This window comes from Chiloscyllium punctatum, chromosome 52 (assembly GCF_047496795.1).
Source record: "Chiloscyllium punctatum isolate Juve2018m chromosome 52, sChiPun1.3, whole genome shotgun sequence".
Taxonomy (NCBI): Eukaryota; Metazoa; Chordata; class Chondrichthyes; order Orectolobiformes; family Hemiscylliidae; genus Chiloscyllium; species Chiloscyllium punctatum.
In genome coordinates this window covers 1,104,305-1,123,409 of record NC_092790.1, presented here as the reverse complement: position 1 = coordinate 1,123,409, position 19,105 = coordinate 1,104,305, and the positions used below count along the sequence as shown (strand labels likewise).

At 43.4% G+C, this 19,105-nt stretch overlaps 1 long non-coding RNA gene and 1 other non-coding gene across 2 annotated transcripts in view; both read left to right on the top strand.

Annotated features, from left to right (window-relative positions):
* The window catches only part of LOC140470889 (uncharacterized), a 1,100,083-nt gene that overhangs the window by 916,641 nt on the left and 164,337 nt on the right, over positions 1-19,105 (top strand). The gene's annotated exons all lie outside the window — the stretch shown is intronic.
* Positions 12,692-12,773, top strand: trnap-agg (transfer RNA proline (anticodon AGG)). The gene has a single exon. It is a non-coding gene; the product is annotated as a tRNA-Pro (tRNA).

Genomic DNA, 19,105 nt, shown 5'->3' with positions numbered 1-19,105 from the left:
AAGAGGGAAAAACAATGTTTCTTCTAAGCTTTGTACTGGGACATTTTCGCACAAACAGATACGGCTACTCTCCAGAAAATATCAGGGCTCGCGGCATGCACTCTTAGAAATGGTGACCATCAGTGCTGGAAACATCCCTGCACATTCAGAACAAGGAAGAATACATATCGAATAAAAGCGTAGATGGCAATTAATTGGACTGATATTCCCTTTCACCACAACAGCTAGAATGTGCGGGAATATACAGAGTAAGGTTTACTGACCCGGTCAGAAAGCAATTACCTCCACATATCTTAACACACAAGCCTATCTTTCTTTCTGTCCATTTTTTTTTTGAAGCGTGGATCCTTTCCGTAGGAGATGAAGATGATTACTGCTCCACCACAGGATCACAGTGGGGCCAGAGACCCGATCGAGCTGCTCAGAACAGTTCGTGTTTGCCGAGAATCACTGAAACTGAGATTGATTGCACGTAGACACGGTGTAACAGCTGTCAACAAATGTGGAGGGTTTTGGGACGGATTAGGACCCACTCTAGGAAAAAGGCTGGATCCTAAAACTGGGGAGTAAGTGTTCAGGGAGAGGACTGGAGAATGGGGTTAAGAACGATATTAGCCAAGATCGAATGGCGGAGCTGACTGGATATTCTGAAAGTGCTAACCGTCCTCCTATGTCTTCCAATCTCTGACCATCTGGTATCTAAGGAAATAGAAACAGATTTATTTGTTCAGTTGGAAGTCCTGGGCAAAGTGAGAGATAGAACAAGCATGATACAATTTTAGAGACTGGGAAATTGTTTGGAGAGGAAGCAATAAATGTGAAGCTGAATATAAAGTTTGAAATCAGGACAAATTCAATTAAAAGGAAGGTTGTAGAAAGGCAGAGGGACATTGAGATGGAAAAAGAAGTTTATCAGTCCCGAAATCTCATTCTGTTTTCAAACAAAGATGCGACCGGACCTGCTGAGAGTTTCCAGCAATTTCATTTGTTGATTCTGAAACAGAAGATGGGAGTGATCCTGGACCAATCAGCTCTCCCATGTTCTAGGAATATTTGACTTACCCGTTCGATCAGATCACGTTTGTCCCACACTGAAGCCTCAGAATCCTTCGCCACCCCCACCCTCGTTACTGGCAATAAACTGTTCATTACATAAACGTACATGAGCACACAACAAGAACAATTGCAAAACGTTCAGGGAGAGCTCCTTTCCGTTCCATCAGCACATTCTGAATCAGTTAATTGTTGTTCAGGACCCATGAGACATTACGCCGTCTCTGTCAGACCACTAACAAATGGCCTTTCGCGTTCTGTGCCTTTGAACACTTTGGTTGGTGCACGGATGTCGTGGAATCTCACGTTTGGAAATTGACATCATTCATAGTATTTACAGCTGCACTGATAAAGTTGTCTCTGGTGGTTCCAGTAAAGTACACACAGTTTTCACTCAGAAACCGACATGTGATCAAAGCAGGAGGACATATGTGTCAACGAAAGCAACAAGAATGCTCCACCAGCGTTGGTTTGCAATTCTACATGTGGAACGAAGAGCTGGGACTCTATTAAACAGTGAAAACGACTATTATGGGGCTTGGACGCACTGCTCTCTGATTAAACACCTCACAATTCATCGAACCGAGATATCCATGCTTGGCACACGACGAATTAGTTTGCTGTTTCATTCTGAGCACAATTAACCTGGCACAGCAATTTACAAAGATCCAGCTCATTCCTCCCAATCACAAAGAACATAATTCACATCTTTCATTTCTATTATTTCTTCAAAACATTACAATCTATTTAAAACTTGTCCCAGCATTAAAGATTCAACCCGAATATTTTCATACGAAGTGATTTCCAGTCACTCTGGCAGACAGTAAATCAGTCGGAAAATTACCTTTGGAAACCCAATCATTTCTGTTCACAGTATTGGGAATTTCCCATCTGCTGACGAGACAGAGTCCTCTCAATCAACATTTTCTTTGTTCTTCCCGCCTAAAACGTTTACCACTTCTTATTTTCAACACAGGAGTTTTGTTTATCAAACGTTCCAAGAACAGGAACAACCTTCCAATCTCCTGAAGCCGTTTCCAATTTGAAATGGAAGTTTTGTTCCTTTCCCACGGGAAGAGCAGTTAATGAGAAAGGAGTTTCCACGAGCTGAGTCCCAGGGTTTGGCAGGAAGCCCTTATTGAAGCTGCAGTGGCCGCTTTCAGTTACATCGTGGGAATTGGAGAACATGGTGTCGTATTCTGCTGCGTGTAACCGTTTTGCTCCCTGTGGACTCGGGGAGAACCATGGATGAGTTTTCGGAACAACACTGCCTTCCACTCACTGGCCATCTGCTAGCTAAGGAAATAGAAACAGAGTTATTTGTTCAGTTCAAAGTCCTGGGCAATGTGAAAGATGGAACAGGTCTGATACAAAATTGGAGACTGGGAAAATGGTTGGAGAGGAAGTAATAAAAGAGAAGCTGAATATAAAGTTGGAAGTCAGGAGACATTCAATAAAAATGAAAAGTGTGCAAAAGCAGGTGGAGATGGACATGGAAAAGAAGTGCCACTAGTCCCGAAGTCTTAAATCGATTTATATTTCCAAGATGCTACCAGACCTGCTGAGAGTTTCCAGTAATTTTATTTGTTGGTTTAGAAACAGAAGATGGCAGTGATCCTGGACCAAACAGCTCTCCCGTGCTCTGGGGATATTTGACTTACTGTGTCTATGTCCCACACTGAAAGCTCACGATCCTGCCGCACCTCCACTCTCGTTACTGACAATATACAGTTCATTACGTTAAACACAAGAAGAACAATTGCAAAACGTTGAGGGAGAGTACCCTTCGGTTTCCATCAGAATAATCTGAATCACTTAAAATTGGTTCAGGGCCCATGTAACATTGATCCGTCTCTGTCAGACCCCTCGCAAGTGGCCATTCGCTTTCCATGCCTTTGAACACTTTGGGTGGTGCACGGTTGGTTTGGAACCTCACATTTTCAAACGGACACCATTCATTGTATTTTCGGCTGCACTGATAAAGTTGTCTCTGGCGCCACCAGTAAAATGGAAACTGTGTTCACTCAGAAACCGACGTGTGATCAAAAGCAGGCGGACAGATGTGTCAATGAAAGCAGCAAGAATACTGCATGTGGAATGAAGAGCCGGAATTGTATTAAGCAGTGAAAGCGCCCATTGTGAGGCTTGCGTCCACCACCCTCAGATTAAGCATCTCACACTGCACCGACTGAGCTAACCAAGCACGGTGCGCTGTGGATTAGTTTGCTATTACATTGCGAGCATAATTCATCAGCAATTTGTTAGGATCCAGTTCATTCCTCCTAATCACAAAAATATCATTCACACCTTCCACTTCAGTTATTCCTTCAAAGCATTACAATCTATTCTGCACTTATCCCGGAATGTAAGCTTCAACCTTAATATCTTCATATTTTTACCCTCACCTTTATGTCGCTGATGTGATTTCCAATCTCTCTGGCAGACAGTAAATCAGTCGGGAAGTTACCTAAGGAAACCCAATGATTTCCGTTTACAGTTTTGGGCAATACCCATCTGCTGACGAGACAGAGTCGTCTGAATCAACACTTTCTTTGTTCTTTCTACCTAAAACCTTTACCACTTCTTATTTTCAAGTCAGGAGTTTTATTTATAACACGTTCGAAGAACTGGAGCAACATTCCAATGTCCTGAAGCCCTTTCCAATTTAAAATGAAAGTTTTGCTCCTTTCAAACGGAAAGAGCTGTTACTAAGGGAGCAGTTTCCACGAGTTGTTTCCCATGGCTTGGCAGAAAGCCGCTGATTGAAGCTGCAGTGGCCGCTTTCTGTTTGCATCGGGAGCTTGGAGAAAGTGATGTCGTATTCTGCTGCGTGTAACCGTCTCGCTCCCTGCGGACTTGGGGTGAATCATGGATGAGATTTCCCGGTTATAATGTGAATACATGGTCGGGGTAAATGCTTGTGCTGAAATATTTGAGGCTTATTCCCTGGGTGGGGTCGAACCACCAACATTTCAGCCAACTGCGCTGACCATTTGAGATACAGAAACTGGCAACGCAGATATCCAAAAGCAAAGTTATCGACGGGATATGAGGATATGTCGGACAGCAGGAACTTGCGTTGTTTTCAGAGACAGTGCAGTGGCTAAGTTTATCACCGAGAGGGTAACCATACAGAGGAGCTGCAAACACTCAAATTAAAAGGTACCCACACATGCGCAGTTCTCTCACACACTTATTCACTTACAATGCTGGTATTTGAAGCCACGATTCGGTAGAAACTGAAGCTTAAAATCCAGCACATTAGACCGCTCGACCACGCTACCACACAAAAGCCAACACTCAGATTTGTTATGACTAGTGTTTCAGCATGGATTCACTTCAGGCACTTCGACCTCACAAATGTTGTAATGAAATAGGCGTAATTTAAGAAGAAAGACCAAAAAGAATGTACAGACAAGGAACAGGCCCTTCATCCATTCAAGCCTGAGCTGATCCAAATCTACTGTTTGAAGCTGTCACCCAATTCCTAAGCATCTGTATCCCTCTGCTCCCCACCTACTCATGCATCTGTCCAGACGCCTCTTAAATGTATCTACCGTGATTACCTCTCCCGTCTCTGCTGGGAACGCGTTCCAGACACCCACCACCCGCTGTGTCAAGTAGTTGCTGCGTGTATCCCTCTTAAACTTTTCACGTCTCACCTTGAAAGCGTGACCTGTCGGTATTTAATCCTTCAACCTGGGAAATAAAACTTTTCTCTATCTACCCTGTCTGTACCCTTTCATGATTTTGTAAACCTCAAAAAGGTCTCCCTCAAACTCCTTGTTTCTAATGAAAACAAACCTAACCTACTCAACCTCTCTTCCTAGATTGCACCTTCCATACGAGGCAACATCCGCTTAAACCTTTTACAGGCCCTCTCCAAAGCGTCCACATACTTTTGGTAATGTGGCGACCAGAAAATTACACAGTATTCTAAGTGTGGCCAGACCAATGTATTGTTCAACTTTAACATGGCTTGCCAGCCATTTTATTCAATACCCTATCCAATGAAGCCAAGCATACTATATGCCTGCTTGACTACTCTATCCACCTGTGCAGCAAACTTCAGTGTATAATGGACCTGCACTCACAGATCTCTCTGTCCATCAACTTTTTTTCCCCCAAACCTCTTCTGTTCATTGTATAACCCCATCTAGAATTAGACTGACCGAAATGCGTCACCTCACATTTATCTGTTTTGAACTCCAGCTGCCACTTCTCCGCCCAACTTTCCAGTATATCTATATCCTCCTGTATTCTTTAACAGTCTCTTATTATTTCTGCTCGTCCAGAAATCTTCGTGTCATCTGCAAACTTTCTGATCATTGCAACAGTGCTCTCTTCCAGATCATTTAAGTATATCACAAACAACAGTGGCTACAACACTGACTCCTGTGGAGCACTACTGGTCATCTTTCTCCATTTCCAGAAACTCCATTCTACTGCCACTCTCTGTCTCCCGTTGCTCAATTAGTTCTTTATCCACCTGTCTACAACACCCTGCACACCATGTTACTTTACGTTCTGTATTTGGTTACCATGGGGAGCCTTATCTAACTCCTTACTGAAGTGGATGTAAATGACATCAACAGCCTTTCCTTCATCTATCAACTTGGGCACTTCCCAGAAAAACTCTATGCCTCTCACTGATATGCACATTATTTTCTAAATATGAATAGATCCTATGCCTCAGTACCTTCTCCAGCAACTTTCCCAACACTGATGTTAGGCCCATTGTTCTGTAGTTATCTGGAATATCCCTACTACCCTTCCTGTACAGGGGACAATATGAGCAACGTTCCAGTCGGCCAGAACCTTACCTGTGCTGAAGGAAGCCGCGAAGATATCTGTCAGGGCCCCAGCTATTTCCTCTCTCACATCACTCAGGAACCAGGAATAGATCCCATCCGTTCCTGGGAATTGTCCACATTAATTACTCCTAGCCTGCACAACACAGCTTCCCTACGTTTGTCAACATGATCCAGACTAATCAAATGTCTTACTCTAGACTCAACATTCATCATGTTCCTCTCCTCAGTGAGCACTGATGCAAAATAATCATTCAGAACCATATTAACTCTCTCAGATTCGACATACAGCCTTCCTTAATTTTCCTTTAGTGGACCAATCCTTTCTCTGGTTACCCGCTTGCTTTTTATATATGAATAAAAGGCTTTAGGATTCTCCTTAATTGTGCTAGCGTGAAGTTGTTTCATGACCCCTTTTAACCCCCTTGAATCCTCGTTTAATACTTGTCCTAATCTTCTCATGTTCCTCCAGGGACCATTATGTTGTTAGCTGCCGAGGCGTTATGTATGCTTCCCTTTTCCTCTTGGCGAGTCGTACAATTGTCCTGTCATCAACAGTTCACGAATATTGCCTTTCAAATCCTTTGCCTTCAGCGGCACATGCCTATCCTGCACTATATTTAAACTAGCTTTGAAAGCCTGACACATATGAACTGTGGACTTTCCTACAAATAGCTGTGTCCAATCCACATTTCCGACCTCGTGCATAATTTTGATATAATTAGCTTTGGCCCAGTTTAGTACTCTTTCCTCAGGACAACTCTCATCTTTGTCAATGAGTATTCTAACGCTTACAGAATATTGGACACTTCCCAAAGAAATCACCCACGGCAACTGCTATCGCCAGCCCTGGTTTATTCCCAATATCAGTTCCAATATGACATATTCCCTCGTCGGACTATTGATATACCGCTCCAGAAAACTCACCTGGAGGCTTCTTACAAATGGTATCCCATCCAGACCTCTGACGCTAAGAGTATCTGGATCAATGTTGGGAAAACGGAAATCTCCAATCAACACTAAATTATTGCCTTACGTCTTTCCATGATCTGTTTAACTATTTTTTCTTACACCTCACGCTCACTGTAATACAGCCCCCAAAATCGGACCTCACCCTTCTTATTTCACTGCTCCATCTCACGACCCAAGCCCTACATGGTGTCCTCCTTTCGCACAGCCATGATATCATCCTTGACCAGCAATGCAACTCATTCCCTTTTTACTTCCCTCCCTGTCCCGTCTGAAGTGTCTATATCCTAGAACATTTGGTTGCCAACCATGCCCTTCCTTCAACTAAATCTCTGTGATCGCAATAACGTCATATTCCCAGGCACCAATCTAAGCCCTAAGTTCATCTGTCTATACTCCATGCATTAAAGTAGATGCATTTCAGGACACCAGTTCTTTTGCATTCATCTGCTCTCTGCCTACTCTTCCCATTATTAATGCTATCTTCCAGATTCTTAGCGTTTCCAGTTTCCACCTCACTGCCGACTTGTTTACTCTTGTGGTTCCCAGCCCCCTGCCACATTAGTATAAAACCTCCCAAACAGCAGTAGCAAAAACTCCCGAAAGGACATACGTTCCCGCCTGGTTCAGATGTAGATTGTCAATTTTCTTATCGTTCCACATTCCCCAGAACTGGTCACAAAATCCAACAAATCTGAAACCCGCCCTGCAGCACCATTCCTCAACTCACGTGTTCACCGTGCCATTTTTTTATTCATTTCTACGCTGGCAGTCACATGGCACCGGCAGTAATTCTGAGATTACTACCTTTGAGGTCCTCCTCTTTAATTTCTCTCCTAGCTCCTTGAATTCTCCCTGCACGTCCTCATCTCGTTTTTTTTTTCCTTGGTGCCTGTATGCACCAAGACAACTGGCTGTTCACGATTCCCTTTTCGAATGCTCTTCAGCCAATGGGCGACATCCCTAGCCTGAGCACCTGGGAGGCAATATAACTCTCCAGAATTGATGACACTTCACAGTGATGCCACCCACAGCTCCAGAGTGGCCACGCGGTCAAACAAGTGCTGCAGCTGGACACACTTCTTGCAAGTGTAAGTTTAGAAAACCTTTACAAGGATTTTCAAGGTTTGCCGTGCTTGGACATGAGAACGAAACTGAATAGGCTTCGTCAGATTCCCAGGAGCTTCAGGGCTTAGAGATGGCCTCACAGAAGTTTATAAAATCATGAGGAAGACAGACAGAGTAAATAGTCAGGGAGCACTTCTTCACAAGACACGCGAGTTCATTTCTAAATAGTAAATGTTTAATGTGAGAAAGGAAAGATTTAAAAGGGATGTGAAGGACACATGTCTTTTCACACAGAACTTTTGTGTGTGTGGAATGAATCGCCACATTTAGTGGTAGAGTCTGGTGCACTCACAACATTTCAAAGCCATCTGAATGGGTGTATAGACTGGAAGACCTCGGAGAGATAAGGCACAAATATTGGCAGATATGTATGGATTAATTTAGGTTATCTATTCGGCAAGGGCAAGTTGGATCACGGGATTTGTTTCCATGCTCGACAAGTCTGAGATGCTCCAGCCACCGGAAACAGTTTGAATACATCAATTGCAAAAAAAACGCATGATGTTTGTTACTCAGTCAGCGAGTTTGGCTATTTTGTTTGGAGGGTGGATGAGCCCGACCGATCCAGAGATGAAGGTTTTACGGATATTTGCTGCCAATGACCATTCTTCTTGACACTTTCCCATGTTCGCCATCAAAGATTTTGGCTGAAGAAAATTACCTCACATATCGCATTAGCCACTTTGCTCTCCAACGAATCCAAAAACTGACAGCTTTTATCGTGGAACGGACTCAAAACTGAAAAGTCAGTATCATGATCAGAAACACCGAAGCTTAAGTGCTGTCTGTGAGGCACTGTGAGTCGTCTCTGACATGAACTGCTCGCACAAATAACAGCGAGGCAATTCCAAACCTACTGGAGATTTAGTGTATTGCCAAGTCCCAGAAGGTGCTTCAGTATCATAAAACAAAACACAACAACGAACCATTACAAGTGAACATTTCCAATTATATCCGTGATTAAGTTAAGCCATCAATGCGCCGGTGCCCCCATCTGATCGAGAGAGCCAATCACCTTTCTCCCTTACCAGGACAGTAATGAAGGAAATGAAAGTATAGCAACATTTCACATCGCGATTGCCCACCTTTTCGCCACAGCATCAAAAAACGTTGACAAGATTCAATGCAGGATCTTCTTTCGAAATAACGGTGAAATAACTATGTCTATTCACTTTCAGAGTAAACGGGGAACAACGTCTGGAATATGAATAACCAACATAGACAACTTTGGTCCCAGATTCTACTGATGCACAGACTTTCATACCTTGGGTGATTGCCCTACACCTAGAAATCTTCTGGCTGCCTTCTGTTTGTCCTGTCAGATTAACCTTGTGCTGCTCTAATCGAATTTGTAGTTCTTGCCATTTGTCCGTATTGCTACCATTTACTTCTTTGCCAAAATTGGATAGTCCCGCAACGTGATTCGCAGTGCACGTACTTCGCAATGAGGATATGCCACGCGGCAAGTTAAAAAGCACGCTTCCATTTATTAAAGTAAGTTTCTGGGAACTGACAGCCAGCTTCCTTCTTACACTCGGAAGTATGACAACACATAAACCAACAGCATCTCTCAGAGACAAGTGACCAATGCCCATCTTGTGCCGGACAAACGTAGTTGACAAGATTGGACGCAGGGACTGCACAGAAAACTATAGAGGAGAAGCAGAGAGACGACCATCGAGCTGCATTCATGCAGTTCAGTTACCGTGTAAACCCCATGCACAGTTGTTCCTTGTAGGTACACACAGGGCACTGAGTGTCTCTGACTCCAGGACTTGGAACTCGGATTATATGACCGTCTGCAGCACTGATTACTTCCTTGTGTGAGGTACCTCCCGATGGAACATATGTAAAACACGATAGCTCATTGAGAAATACGTCGAAAATAGTACCCAAGAGATGTATTTCTGTTGTGTTACTAGTCCTGTTCCTGACATGACCTCCAGCATTGTTCTTATTGTGTGCTTCCTGACGGTTCGGTGCATGCTTCCGTGATCGCATTGTGTGCAGTAATCTGCGTTTTAGCTGCAATTACGTTCGTTTGAATCCCAGGACCACCGGCCTCTATTTTGTTTACCTCCTCTCGTGCGCAACTGCAACACAGTAAACGATCAATTAATATTGGGAAATGACATACACTGGCGTGTGAAAAGCCCAGTTTCCGTGACAATTATGCAATGGTTACAGATTACTTTGATTCAGGAGATAAGGTTGGAAAGTGTGTTTGGATAGAGATGAGGGACATTGAGGAGGGAGGAAACCAGCCGGTGGAGATTACAAGAACACTAACAGTAACCACAGTGTAAAATAAAACGTACAGGAAAAAATACCGCCTGTGAATGATAAAAGAAGGCAAGAATTAAAGGAGACATTCATTTCCCTTCTTCCTCTCCCGTTTGAATTGTAAAGAAACTTTGAATAAAAACAATCGAAAAGTTATATATGCCCCATCGAACAACATGCACCGTACCTTGGTCATTGACTACTGTAGATTAGAATACTTACAATGTGCAAACAGGCCCTTCGGCCCAGCAACTCCACACCGACCCGCCCGAGCCCAAATGCATTCCTCTCCTTTAACCCCGTCAATTTAGCACCGCCATTTCAACTAACCGGTACATTTTTGGACTGTGGGACAAAACCAGAGCAAGAGCACGCAGCCACGGGGAGAATGTGCAAACTCCACACATTCAGTTGCTTGAGGCGGGAATTGACCCTGACTCTGTGGCATTGTGAAACATCAGCGCTCACGATGGTGTCAGCGTGAGATGGGACTTATTTGCCATCTTTAATTGGGAAAAATCTCAGTCATTGTGAGCATCTGGAGAGATCGGTTCCTTCGCCAGAAAAAGAAATGAATATGCCATTAACATTTGTTTGTTTCATGTCCAAGAATACTCAGATCAATAGCTCCCTTGATTACCTCTGCTGGTCATGTTCGCAAAGAGATCAATCAAATTTCCAAGTGTGATTTTTCTTTCAATGAATAATTTTGACTCAATTTGGCAGCAAATATCTTTTCCTAACTTTGTGCTTTTCTTCTTTTACATTGGTGTCTCGCACCTTACAAATGGCAGCAAAGGTATAAAAGGAGATGGAAGCATTTAACTCAAGTCAGCGGCAGCTTTCAATGAGATCACGGCTGATTTGGTCAATGCTCAAGTGTCCGGCCCTGTCTGAAGTCATGGCCGAGTGGTAAAGCAAATGCACTGTAGGAAGGTCTCTTGGGCCAGTGGCGTAATGGATAACGTGTCTAACTTCGGATGAGAAGATTTTAGGTTCGAGTCCTACCTCGCTCGAGGGGAATGTCTCACTTTAACCGTGCCCCACGTTGACGCTCCCGTGTGAAGTCCTGCCGGGACGTCGCTTCTGTGCTTCTGCATTTAAAACTTGCATTTGTCCGATTGTCCATTTCAAATTCCAGCTCACCACAACGGAGACCTTTGTCGCTTTGGGGGTATCTTTCTGTGTGTCTCCCTTTGTGGGTGAAAATGAGCATGAGTTCCTCAAAACAGTGACAAGTCGTTGTGGAAGTGTCATACATCTGCCCCATTATTGTGCCATTTAGGAACACAGGATAAAGTCATTGACATTTGCCCTGGGAACATTAGAACACACGAGACTTTGGGCCAAAGTTGGAAACTGCGACTGGAATAGTTGGCTCTCTCATTAGCCGCAATGCACGCAGGCGGAATGGCCTTTTCCCACTTTGTAAATCTACGAAGACTAGTTGAAAATAATCTGCAACGAAAATGTTCAGAAAGGGTGTTTTATTTACACCAAATACGATAGTATCTCTCGCCTTGTCTTGTTATTTACTTGTGAGGATTCGGTACTCTCAGCACCGTGGCCCGGATCGTATTCCGCTCATGGAATGGTTGTATTGTTCAGCTAACATGTCGGTGTACCAGTACTTCTGCCGATTTTCCGATGCTAGCAGGTCATTGGTTTTGTCCAAAACATTATGAATGCTAACATAATACAAATAGCTGCAGTTGCTGGAAATCTGAGCCAAAAAAAAAATTGTTTGCGGAATGCAGAAAGACTGGCAACAGAAACATCGACTTTCCTGCTCCTCGGATGCTGTTGTGCTTTTCCAGCATTTTCTGATCTAAAATCAAGTTTCCAGCATCTGCAGTCCTCACTTTTGCCTAGTTCCTTCAGTGTCGCTGGTTCCCAATTCAAGAACTCCATCTCTAGCGGTTTCATGTCTCTACCGCCATGCTGTGGAGTTGAAGAGTGAAGAAAAGTAACTTACCCCCTCCATCTTTGGGGTAATTAGGGGCTGAAAGTGAATCGTATCACATTGAATTATATCGACAAGTGACTTAATCTCTGTCTTTAATTGGGAAAAATCTCTGTCATTGTGAGCATCTGGAAAGATCGGTTCCTTTGCCAGAAAAAGAAATGAATATATCATTAAACTTTGTTTGTTTCATGTCCAAGAATACTCAGATCAATATCTCCCTTGATTACCTCTGCTGGTCATGTTCGCAAAGAGATCTAGCAAATTGCCAAGTGTGATTTTCCTTTCAAGAAATAATTTTGACTCAATTTTGCCGCAAATATCTTTTGCTAACTTTGTGCTTTTCTTCTTTTACATTGGTGTCTCGCACCTTACAAATGACAGCAAAGGTATGAAAGGAGATGGAAACATTTAACTCAAGTAAGCGGCAGCTTTCAATGAGATCACGGTTGATTTGGCCAATGCTCACCGGGCGGTGCTTTCTGTAGTCATGGCCGAGTGGTTAAGGCGATGGATTAGGTATCCTTTGGGGTCTCCCCACGTAGGTTCAAATCCTGCTGACTATGCTATGAATGCTTTCCTGCTGGAGCAATTCAAAGTTCAGAACACCTGTTTTTGCAAACCAGGCCTGTAATTTGATTTGACTTGAGAAACTCGAGTTCTTCATCAGAAATGCTCCACATTTAAAACATTATCTCTGTTTCTCTTTCCAGATACATTGCTCGACACATCGGGTTTCTGCAGTTGTTATTGAACGCCCTGAGCAGAAGTGCTGCTTTTCATTAGATTCCTTTCATCCCTTGTCCTCTGTTCTCTGACTCTGGTCATTGGCAACACTTCCTCCTGCTCGTCAGAGTGCTCATTCCCCACCGCTCCCTCTCCCATCATTACAAACAACCGAAGGAAATTGCCACTTAACCAAAGTGAAACTCACCAGCCTAGGAACTCTGTCCACTAAACGGGACTTATCATCCCTGGACGTGGTGCAAGCCAGAGGATTGTGAAGAGATACTGTGAAAATATTGTCCGTTGGCAGTTGGAAAAATGTTTAGGAAGCAAACCATATAATTTAGGCTCCAGCTTTGGAAATCTTGAGAAACTCTTTAGGAAATGGAATCATAGGAGATTGAAGAAGTGTAAATTGTCAGTCCGAGTAGAGGAAGGGACATTGACTCTGATGTTCTCGGCACAGGAAGTGATCTGAGACATTGAAAGAATTCTCGCTCCCGTACGTGAGGAATACAAACTTCATCTGGACTCTGGGACAATGAAAAACTCTGGAACACTCAAGACAATATCCAAATATTGACTGAGATCACTACAGTACGACGAGTATAGATGGGTCAATTTTTGTCCAGTGTGTGCGGGAGGGCTTCCTGACACAGTATGTAGACAAGCCTTCAAGGGAAGAACCCACTTTCGATTTAGTACTGGGTAACGAGCCTGGCCAGGTTTTAGATTTGGAAGTAGGTGAGCTCTGTGGAGACAGCGATCACAACTCTCTCTCAGGTTTACTTTCGTGATGGAAAGGGATAGGTGTACTCCACGGAGCAAGAGTTTCAGCTGGTGGAAGGGAAATCACGATGCAATGAGGTAAGATTTAGGAAGCGTAGAGTGGGGTAGGAAACTGTAGGGGGTGAGCACATTAAAAATGTGGAGCTAATTCAAGGAAAAGCTCCTGTGTGTCCTAGATATGTATGTACATGTCAAGCAGGGAGGGAGATATAGAACGCGTGAGCCGTGGTTTACTAAGGAAGTGGAATCCCTGGTCAAGAAGAACAAGAAGTCTTATGTTAGGACAAAACGTGAAAACTAAGTTAGAGCGCTCGAGGGTTCCAACGATATCAGGAAAGACCTAAAAAGAGAGCTGAGAAGAGCCAGGAGGAGACATGAGAAGTTGTTGGCAGATAGGATCAGGGATAACCCTAAGGCTTTCCATAGGTATGTCAGCAATAAAAGAATGACGAGAGTTAAATTTGGGACAATCAAGGATAATAGTGGGAAGTCGTGTGTGGAGTCAGTGGAGATTGAGGAAGCACTAAATAAATATTTTTCGACAGAGTTCGCTCTAGATAATGAAAATGTTGGCGAGGAAGATACAGAGATACTTGCGTCTAGACTAGAAGAGATTGAGGTTCACTAGGAAGAGATATTAGGAATACTGCAGAGTGTGAAAATAGATAAGTCAGCTGGGCCGGATGGGATCTATCTGATGCTGTTTAGCAAATGCACTGCAGGAAGTTACAAATCAAATTGATGCTAACAACGGCTCGTTTTGAGCCGCTAATTTGCAGTGAAGTGGCGGCGCCAATAAAAGGTGTCACGCATCTCGACTAATTCCACATCCTGAGCTCGAAATGACCAGGTGTCTCTCGCTGAGTTTCGGCAGGGTCTTGCTTAGACGACACCATGACACGTTTTCACTGGAGTGGATCATGAAATCGCGTCGTGACTGTGAATAAAACGATGGACACTTCCAGCAGAGAAGGAGGCGACCCTGAAGCAGGCAGCTGAGGACAAATGTTTCTCCTTTGCCAGTGAAAGGCACTGCTTCACACATTGGAAACTTCGAAGTGAAGCAGTGTTGGTGATTATCTTCGCTGCTTGTTCACCTTTTTAATTCTGATTCCGTGAAAGTCCATGGCATTATATATCGACATTCTGCCATTGCCGAGCGTGTCTGTTGGGCAAGTGGCGTAACGGATAATGCGTCTGACTTCGGATCAGAAGATTGGAGGTACGCGTCCGACCGGGCTCGAGGGGCAATGTCTCACTGTAACCATGCCCCACGTTGACGCTCCCCTGCTGGGACGTCGCTTCTGTGCTTCTGCTTTTAAAAAGTTGCATTTGTCCTCTTGTCCATTTCAAATTCTAGCTCACCACGACGGAGACGTCTTGTCGGTTTGCGGGTACCTTTCTGTGTGTCTCCCTTTGTGTGTGAAAATGAGCATGAGTTCCTCAAAAGAGTTACAAGTCGTTGTGGAAGTGTCATACATCTGCCCCAGCATTGTGCCATTTAAGAACACAGGATAAAGCCATTGACATTTGCCCTGGGAACATTAGAACACACGAGACTTTGGGCCAAAGTTGGAAACTGCGACTGGAATAGTTGGCTCTCTCATTAGCCGCAATGCACACAGGAGGAATCGCCTTTTCCCACTTTGTAAATCTACGAAGACAAGTTGAAAAAAATCTGCAACGAAAATATTCATAAAGGGTGTTTTATTTACACTAAATACGATAGTATCTATCGCCTTGTCTTGTTATTTACATGTGAAGATTCGGTACTCTCAGCACCGTGGCCCGGATCGTATTCCGCTCATGGAATGGTTGTATTGTTCAGCTAACATATCGGTGTACCTGTACTTCTGCCGATTTTCCGATGCTAGCAGGTCATTGGTTTTGTCCAAAACATTATGAATGTTAACATAATACAAATAGCTGCAGTTGCTCGAAATCTGAGCCAAAAACGAAACTTGTTTGCAGAACGCAGAAAGACTGACAACAGAAACATCGACTTTCCTGCTCCTCCTAAGCTGCTGTGCTTTTCCAGCATCACTCTGATCTAAAATCAAGTTTCCAGCATCTGCAGTCCTCACTTTTGCCGAGTTCCTTCAGTGTCGCTGGTTCCCAATTCAAGAACTCCATCTCTAGCGGTTTCATGTCTCTACCTCCATGCTGTGGAGTTGAAGAGTGAAGAAAAGTAACTCACCCCCTCCATCTCTGGGGTAATTAGGGGCTGAAATTGAATCGTATCACATTGAAGTATATCTACAAGCGACTTAATCTCTGTCGTTTATTGGGAACCATCTCTTTCATTCTAACCATCAGGAAAGACCATTTCGTTCGCCAGAGAAAGAAATGAATATGTCACTAACCTTTGTTTGTTTCATGTCCAAGAATACTCTGATCAATAGCTCCCTTGATTACGTCTGCTGGTCATGTTCGCAAAAAGATCTAGCAAATTGCCAAGTGTGATTTTCTTTTCAATAAATAATTTTGACTCAGTTTGGCTGCAAATATCTTTTCCTAACTTTGTGCTTTTCTTCTTTTACATTGGTGTCTCGCACCTTACAAACGACAGCAAAGGTATGAAAGGAGATGGAAGCATTTAACTCATCAAGTAAGCGGCAGCTTTCAATGAGATCACCGCTGATTTGGTCACTGCTCAACGTTGTAGCTTTCCCTGCAGTCGTAGCCGAGTGGTTAAGGCGATGGTGTTAGACGTTCGTTGGGTTTTTTTCCCCATGTAGGTTCGGGTCTTGCTGGCATACGTTATGAATGCTTTTCCTGCTGGAATAATTTCTACTCAAAGTTCAGAAAGCTTATCTTGCAAACCAGGCTAGTAATTTGATTAGACTTGGGAAACTCGAGTTCTTCATCAGAAATGTTCCATATTTAAAGCATTATCTCTAAGAATTACGCGAGTTAAATTTGGGACAATCACGGATAATAGTGGGAAGTTTTGTGTGGAGTCAGAGGAGATAGGGGAAGCACTAAATAAATATTTTTCGACAGTGTTCGCTATAGTAAATGAAAATGTTGGCGAGGAAGATACAGAGATACTTGCGTCTAATACTGAAGATTGTGAAAACAGTCAAGTCCCCTGGGCCGGATGGGATCTGTCCTAGGATCCTTCTGGGAAGCAAGGGAAGAGATTGATGAGCCTTTGGAATTGATCGTCAAATCATCGCTGTCTGCAGGAATAGAGCTGTGGAATGGAGCATAGCATATGTTTTTCTCTTGTGCAAAAGGTTTCGTAGAGACAACCCTGGTAATTACAGACTAGTGAGTCTCACTGCAGTTGTTGGTAACGTGTTGGAAAAGGTTATTATAGATAGGATTTATGACCATCTCGAAAAGAATAATCTGATCAGGGACAGTCAGCACGGTTTAGTGATGGTTAGGCCTTGCCTAACGAATCTTATTGATTTTTTTGACAAAGTGACCAAACAGGTAGATGACAGTAACCCGGTTGATGTGGTGTATATGGGTTTCAGCAAGTTGTTCGATACGTTTCCCCACAATAGGCTAGTATACAAAATGCGGAGGAATGGAATTGTGGGAGAGATTCCAGCTTTGATCAGTAATTGGCTTGCCAATAGAAAACAGTGTTGTAGTAGTTGGAACATGTTCTTCTTGGTGTCCAGGTCCTGGCGACGTACCACAAGGGTTGGTGTTAGGTCCACTGCTGTTACATGAGATCTAACCTTGCCAATCAGTTTCCCATGGGGAACATTATTGAACGCCTTACTGAAGACCGTATGGATCACATTTACTGCTCTGCCCTCATCAATCTTCTTTGTTACTTCTTCAAAATACTCAATCAAGTTTGTGAGACATGATTTCCCACGCACAAAGCCATGTTAACAATCCCGAATCAGTCCTTGCCTTTCCAAATACATGTACATTCTGTTCCTCAGGATTCCCTCCAACAATTGGAGTATTCTTGGCAGATGCAGTTTCATGTAGGGAATGCGAGGTCATATACTTTGTTGGGAAGAATCAAAAGACACACTCGTGTTAAAATCGATAGAAATGCAAAAGAAGTGCGGTGCAGAGGAGTCTCAGTGTTCTTATACATGAAACGAACAAAGGTTCATCACATATTTATTTCTTGCTGGCAAAACAAAGCCTTTTCTGATGCTCACAATTAAAGAGATGGTTTCCAAGAAAATAGGAAAATTAAGTCACCAGCAGAGAAATCAATTACCAAGATATCCCTCGTGATGTTTTATGGGACATGTGGGATTGTTTTTGATTTTGGTTCTCCAAACGTTTTTACAATGGAACCGAGAGTTTTAGATGGGAAGTTAAGATCACGCATGACTATTGCCATTTTTGTCACTCACACGCATTTCCCCCCTTGTACGATTTATTTCGCTTTGTGGTTACTGCGAGTGGGCTTGTAAAGTACACATGCTTGTGAGTCCATTCCTCACTGTTCCTCAACTCCAGCCAAACAGACTTTACATCCTTATTTCCTGAATCTAGGTAATTCTCTTACCATTGCAGAAATGTCATTAAAACTTCGGTATTCCACACGCCTCTGTATATCATCTTTCAATTTCAATTGATCCTTTACTGTATTGCAGTTGTGCATAAGAAGAGAAAAATAAAATAGAGAATGGTGGACATACGCTTCATACACCAGTTATTGAAGCGAAAATGCAGATTTCTGCCTATAAAACGATCGTGGAACCATGTGCCGAACCCTCAGGAAACACAGAATAAGTGCAGTGCCACAGGGCATGTCAGGGACAGCACCAGAAGGACAACAAAAATGCTGCTCTAAGCTCCTATTTTGGATGTATTTCTCAATGAGCAATAGAGTGTGACATGTGTTCCATCAGGAGTTACCTCACACAAGGAAGTAACCAGTGCTGCAGACTGTCATATCATCCGAATTCCAAGCCCTGGAATCAGAGACATTCAATATTCTGTGCATAACTGCAAGGAACAGTTGTCCGAGGCGTTTACAGTCCAGATGAAATTATGAATGCAGCTCTCTTAGTTGTCAGCCTCTTTCTCCTATGTCGTGTTTCGTGCAGTCCCTGCGTGGAATCTCGTCAACTCCGTTTGACCTGCACATGATGGGTATTAGGCCTTGTTTTCTCGTGAGTTGTTGTCTGAGTGAGGCTCTCCGTTTCTGTGCTGTCATAAGTCCGAGTGTTCGGAGGAGTCTGGATATCGTTTTCCAGAATTTGTTTTTAACACAGGGAAGCATGATTTAAAAATTACCTCATAGCAAATCCTCGTTGCGAACTTTGTGTGCCATGCATTTGCGAATGAAGGTGTTTGAATATTGGTTCTTGGCAAAGAATTTGTGTGGGCGTCAGTCCAGCAGTCCCTAGCAGCAATATGTACAGACGGCAGGGGCCACACATTCGACTAGAAT